The sequence below is a fragment of the Ovis aries genome, chromosome 12 (assembly GCF_016772045.2).
Source record: "Ovis aries strain OAR_USU_Benz2616 breed Rambouillet chromosome 12, ARS-UI_Ramb_v3.0, whole genome shotgun sequence".
In the NCBI taxonomy this organism is placed as follows: domain Eukaryota; kingdom Metazoa; phylum Chordata; class Mammalia; order Artiodactyla; family Bovidae; genus Ovis; species Ovis aries.
This window is the reverse complement of record NC_056065.1, coordinates 43322688-43329744: the sequence shown is the minus strand read 5'-3', so window position 1 is coordinate 43329744 and position 7057 is coordinate 43322688.

Genomic DNA, 7057 nt, shown 5'->3' with positions numbered 1-7057 from the left:
ATCTCCAGATGGACCAGTCCAAACCTGGAGGCTCCCACCCTGGGTTCTCAAATGCTTCACCTGGCCCACATACCTGTGTGCCATATAGCCCCAAGGATGCCCAGCAAAAGTGACTTGATGGGCAGGGAGTTGGACCCTCCAGGTCATGGTTACAAGAACCAGTTCCCACCTCAGCTCAGACACACACGTTACCTTCCCATAGTGCTCTGGGGCCATCAGCTGAACTGACACTGCAGATGGAACACCGTCTCTGTGTTAAGAATTTTGACATGCACACTCACATTCTGCGCTGGGCTAGTGTTTAACAACCGGCTCTCTGAGGGGGAGGCATGTCCATAAATATATGTGTATACGTTAAGTATAAACTTTACTACAAATAAACACTTGATTACTAAATCCACCTCAACAAAAGAAATCACTCATGTCATTGAAGAGTGAGTGCCATTCTGACATGAAGGTTGATTAACATTTCCATTTAGTGAGGAAGCAAGAAACAGTAAAGATGTGTATTGGAACTTCACTTTTTTGCTGAATTGCATCAGTGCTTAGGGCCTCCCGATGTCTCGGCAGTAAAGAATCCCCTTACGATACAGGAGACATGGGTTCAATCCCTGGGTCAGGAAGATCCTCTGGAGAAGGGCATGGGTACCCACTCGAGTATTCTTGCAGGACAGAGGAACCTGACGGGCTGCAGTCCTTGGGGTCACAAAGAGTCGGACAAAACTGAGACAACTTAGCACGCACGCACACATCACAGTGTTTGAACACAGGAAGAATACGTTCTTAATTTTTTTGTGCTATTCACAGTGCACATTCACCAGAGACATGACTCACTTTCAAGTTTAACCTACATTATCATATTCTCCATCACTCTCTTAAACCTATAAAATCAACAGGACAACAAAGCAAGCCCTGATTAATAGTGTTTACCAACTTCCTTGGTGTGAATCTTCCATCATAAGTGATTCCAAGCCACTGAATTGGCGTCACCAGCCGTGGAATTGACTGCGGCTGCCACTGCAGTCTTTCCAGATATAAATCAACTCAAGGGCAAAGACAACAGTAACACACAGTAAAATATTAAGTGATGACTTTTGAGTAGTTGCTTTCTTTTTAATGCAATCTATTGAATCATAAGTTGTAAAACTAAATTGTTAATGATGATCATATTTAACCACAGGCTCACAAAATTCCTGAAAAGTGACCATTCCACTGTCATGAGGCAGTACAAGTCAGTTCCCACAATCCAATGAGTACAGATCTCATTCCCCTACAGCTCTGTAGAACAGGTTTTACTCTCTCTGTTTCACTAATCAGGATGTTGAGGCTCAGAGGCCACTAGTTAAGTGCTTGGGCCCAGGATGGTCTGGTGCCAAGGTGACTTTAGACACCCATCTGTCGCTCAGCTGATGTGAACAGGGACTGAACCACAGGTGTGTTTGGGGGTTTGCTGTTGTGTCAGGAATCTGTGAACACCCTATCTCAGTCTGATGTGGCCTCAGACATCACAGCCCCAGCAGGCAGAATCCACGAAAACAAAGTTAGCAACAGCCTTCAAGAGAAGATAACATGGCAGCAGATTTTTCCCTTCCATAATATAATACAGGGGAGCTTTGCCCATTGAGTTCTAAGAAGAGAGGTCAGGGATTTCCCTGGTGGTCCACAGGCTAAGACTCTGTGCTCGCAATGCAGGGGGCCTGGGTTTGATCCCTGGTCAAGGAGCTAGATCCCACATGCAGCAACTAAGACCTGGCATAGACAAATAGATAATTTTTTTTCAATTTTTAATTAAAATTTAAAAAAGAGGGGTCAAGGGCTTTCCCTGGTCCTCCAGTGATTAAGACTCTGCACTTCCAATGCAGGGGGCACAGGTTCAACCTCTGGTCGAGGAACTAAAGCCCCACAAGCTGTGCGTGTGATGAAAGAACTAACAAGAGCATAAGCATTAAAAAAAGAGGCAGGGGTCACATCTCACAGCCCAAATGCTGAAACTCTCCAGCCAAAAACAGTTCAAAAGTGCGGGGTCGGGCCTCAAGGTTCCTCAAGCTCAAGACTACTGACCTTTGGGACTGGACTTTCTTGGTTACACTAGAAGGGAGTTGTCCTGGGCATCAGAGGATATTGAGAGGCACCCCCAGCCTCTGCCCACTATATGACCTGAGTGGGCATAACACCCCAACCTAGAGGTATGACAACGACCAGAAGTGTCTCTAGACATTGCCAAATGTCCCTGGGCAAGGGGTGGAGGAGAGGAGGGAAGAATCACCACGCTGAGAACTGTCAGGCTCAGGAAAAGAGGGGCAAGGGAACCCAGCTCAGAGTGGACATATGGAGGGACAGACTGATGAATGATCTACGTGTGCCCTGGGCCCCAGAGTTGGCCTAGGACCACTGGCTGAGCAACAAGAAGCCTTGGCCAGAGTGGAAGAGCCCAGGGAACTCTGAGAGCCAGCAAAACTCACTCCAGCGGACTGCCAGCCTTGAGTCTTGAGGTCTGGGCTTTTTCTAGAATGGTAGTCATGTGGATTTGTATGAGTGTGAGGCCCAGAACTGTGCACTTCTTTCAGATTCACCAGCTGTGTCTCTGATTAATTTCATAGCTATGGAGGGACTTCCCTGGTGGTCCAGCGGATACGAATCTGTCTACCAATGCAGGAGACATGGGTTGGACCCCTAGTCGGGCAAGATTCTGCATGCCACAGAGCAACCAAGCCCATGCGTCACAACTACTGAGTGCTGCAGCTACTGAAGCCCATGCACCTGGAATCCACGCTCCACGACAGGAGAAGCCGCCACGAGAAGCCCAAGCACCGCAACCGGAGAGTGGCCACTACTCACAGCAACCAGACAAACCCTGCTCACAGCAACAAAGACCCAGTGCGACCAAAAGAAAAGTAACCAATGTTTTTAACGTTCTTAAAAAAAATAGCTATGGAGTCCGCCGTGTGTCTGATGCTGCAGGTGCCAGGGAGACACAGTTGAGAGGGGAGCAGACCCTGCCCTCTGTCCCCTCTGGAATGAAAGCTCCGAGGGGGCAAAAACGTTGGGTTTTGCAGAACCCAGAGCAGGTGTTCCACATGTACCTGCTTAATGGAGGAATGCGAGATGGGAATTTTCAGCATGGCTGGGGGACAGATACATAAACCTACAGTCATACAGGGTCAAGGAAAACTTTGTGAACCCCTGAGTTGAAAGGAAGCACTGGCAGGAGCCAGCCTGCCAGCTAAGAGTGCCAGGCAGAAGGCACAGCACATGGGAAGACATGAAGGTGAGAGAGTGAGAGTGAGAGAGCATTGCTGGTCAAGTATATTATTTTCTGGACTGCTGCTGCAACAAATGACTCACAATAACATAAGTTCATCCTGTTACAGAACTGGAGGTCAGAAATATAAAATCATTCTCACTGAGTGTCACAGACTAACTTGTGTTCCTCCCCCCAAATTCCTATGTGATGTGTGTGTGTGTGTGTGTGTGTGTTCAGTCATTCAGTCCTGTCCAACTCTTTGCGACCCTTTGGACTGTAGCCCACCAGGCTCCTCTGTCCAGATTTCCCAGGCAACAATACTGGAGTGGGTTGCTGTTTCCTATATGCTCAGGGAAAAGGTCAGGTGAGGGCCCAGCAAGAAGCCAGTCACTACAAGCTGGGAAGAGAGCCCTCCCCCAAAATCGAATTCTCTGGTACCTTGAACTTGGACTCCCAGCCACCAGAAGTATGAGAAAATAGATCCCTGTTGCTTAAACCACCTAGACTATGACACTTTGCCACCCAGTAGACGATACACAAGGCAAAAAGCACAGCGTCATGAGGGCTGCTCCTTCCAGAGGCTCTGGAGGAGAATCCTCCTTGCCTTTCCCAGCTTCTAGAGGCACCTGCATTCCTTGGCTCATGGCCTCTTCCTCAATTCGCTGCAGCCTCTGTTCCTGTTGTCACATCGCCTTCTCTGACTCTTATCCTTCTGCTTCCCTTTGATAATGATGCTTGAGATGACAGGAGGCTCACCTGAATAATCCAGGATTGCCTCCCTGTCTTGAGGTCCTTAACACTAGTCAAGTCTGCAAAATCCCTTCTGCCCATGAGGGCACACAGTTACAGGTTCTGGGGACTGGGACCTGAACATCTTTGTTTGCTCAATCACTAAGTTGTATCCAACTCTTTGTGACCCCCATGGACTGTAGCCTACCAGGCTCCTCTGTCCATGGGATTTTTCAGGCAAGAAGACTGGCAGGGCTTGCCATTTCCTTCTCCAGGAGATCTTCCCAACCCAGGGATTGAACCTGTATCTCCTGCTTGGCAGGTGGATTCCTTACCACTGACACACCAGGGAAGATCATTTTTGGAGGGCCCCTATTCTGTCTAGTGGGCTTCCTCAGTGGCTTAGCAATAAAGAATCCACCTGCAATGCAGGAGACCCCAGTTCGATCCCTGAGTTGGGAAGATCCCCTGGAGGAGGGCATGGCAACCCACTTCAGTATTCTTGCCTAGAGAATCCCATGGACAGAGGAGCCTGGCGGGCTACAGTCCATAGGGTGGCAAAGAGTCTGACGTGACTGAAGTGACTAAATATGCATGCATGCATTTGGCCCAGCATACTAAGTTTGGGCAAAGAGAAGCTCTGTGTGTGTGTGTGTGTGTGTGTGTGTGTGTGTGTGTGTGTGTGTGTGTGTGTGTGTGTGTGTGTTGGGGGCTGTACCAGGTCTAGTTGTTTAAAAATCTACTTGAATTGGTTCCTCCTGAGGACCCAAGCCATATCCTTCAGGGTGGAGCAAGCAACAATAACCCCTGCGGGCTTCTCTCTTACTTAATAGTACCAGAAGCCAAATTCATCCCCACTTAAGGGGAAAAACTATGAGCCTTGATCTGAAAACTGGGCCAGCTTCAGGTTCAGGTACAACAAGATCAATGAGGTCAAGTGATATCATCAGGCCTCCATCTTTCCCAAAGATAAAGTCTCCTCTAGGATCAGATTAGCTGGGGGGTGGGGGGTGGGGCAGGTCACCTGAAACCTAAAACTTGCCATCCTTACCACTCACCTGCCCCCCAAGGTCATCTACAGGAAAGAGAGTACCTGCCCAGCAAAAATGCCTAGGAGGACTGGTGTCAGAGGTGTGAGTGGGTACCCTGATTGGCAGGTTCTGAGTCATGGGCCCACCCCCAAGAAGAGGAGAGCATGCTTAGAAATGCTGAGAACAGCCTCTTGTGTGATAGTGGGTGCTGCTATGGGAGGGGAGGTGGTTGCTGGTCCTGCAGAAACAGCAGTGCCCCCTGGTTGTGGTGGCCTGGTTGAGGCCCCTCCCAGCTTTAGCTCTGCAGTGATCCTTCCAGCGGACCCTTAGTCTCTAAGGACCTTTCTGTCCCTGAAACCAGAAGAGTCCAATCACAACACAGAGGGTGGTTCAGGCCTCCTTCCTCTGCCTCCAGGTCACCATTTGTCCCAGGCAATCAGTGACTTTGTTGGTTCTGCCATTGATTCTGGGGCACCCTGGTGTCTGAGGCCCCCTGGTACCATCCACAAGGATGTTAGAAGCACAATCTCAACCTAAAATGAATGTCTAATATATCAAAGGAAATGTGGTAAGAAGTTTCACTTGAGTTCCAATGCACCAGGTCTAGACAGAAGGCCAAGAGGTGAGAGACAGCATCACTCCAAAAGTCTGGGCTGGAGGTAAGCAGTGGGGTGATAGAGGCTTCCTCTGAAAACAAACCATATACTCTGCACCGAGTGGGTGATTAGCAGACGTTTTTTGATGTATGTAGGATGTTAGAGAATTGAACCAAAATAATTCCCCTTGTTGAAAAATAAAAACATGACCATATCCTGTGCCACGTCCCCTTAGGCCTTGGGAAAGAGCACCTATGCTACAAAACCAGTGCCTCTGCGTGGTGGGTTCTGGAGGGCAGTGCAGATGGCAGGTCCTGGCCATCGTGTCCCCCACTCCCAAGCCTGCCCTGATCCCTGGTCCCAAGCCCAGCCTCCCCACCCTGTCCTTGTCCTGACCCAGCAAGCAGAGCTTGGCTAGCCTGACCTGTTTTGCCTTTCTAAGTGGAAACAGGCTGCTGAAAAAGAAAGTCAGCTCAGGGCAGAACCTGGTAACTCTTGATTCATGTTCACCTCTGACCAAGACAGAAACCCAGCTGTGGTTATCAGAAAGCAACTGAGAGGCTGGGAGTGGCGGGGTGGGAGGGGAGCAGGAGGAGGAGGAGGGGGGCAGGATGGGATGTTGGGGGAATAGAGAAGTTCTGAATCACAGGATCTTATTCACGGAGCCCATGTGGCCACAGGGTGGGATGGGGTGAGGGTGGGGAGTAGGAGTCCTCTGCAGGGACAGGCTGCACAGAACAAGGCTTCCATATCCCCCACCTCCCTCATGCCCCCCAGTCCCCAGAGTGCATAGCATTTCCATGGAAGAGTAAGGGCAGCAACTCTCCCAAGATCAAGGGCGTGGAGATGGTCCCAGGCCTGGGAGGGGTGAGCTGGCCCGGTCTGTTGGGGGTGAGTGAGTCAACAGTCACCTGAATCTTGCTAGCAGATTCCAGGGGACCAGGGTGGTGGCCTTGACAGAGCCCTGGAGCGAATGTCCCCACCTAAGCAGGGTGAGGCAGGGCAAGGCCCAGCAAGCCCAGGCCCCACCGAACCTCCAGGGCCAAACCTGCCATTGATTGGCCAACCCACGGAATGGAGGTGGAAACCCCACTGCCTGTGGACAACAACTGCCAGCACCACTTGAAAAGGGAAAGTCTCTCACTGATTAGGGACTTCAGACTTTGGAAAGGTCAGGATTAATTAGCAAATTGGTTGCTTCAAGGTGCTTAGAAAGGCAGTGGAGGGGATGGGACCAGGATTAAGAGGCCAGAATGGAGAACGTGGGTCTCGGGGCAGCCCATCAGCAAGCTGGTTCCCCGGGGTACGGGGCAGCTCTCAGGTTGACAGTGGTGGGCTCACTCTGACCTGAGACTCCATGCAGGGAGCAGCTCTCACCCCAGGAGCCTGGGCCAATGCTCTACCTTTTCCCACAACCACAGGGAAACTTCCAGCGAAGTGGGACCTCCAAGCCCAGA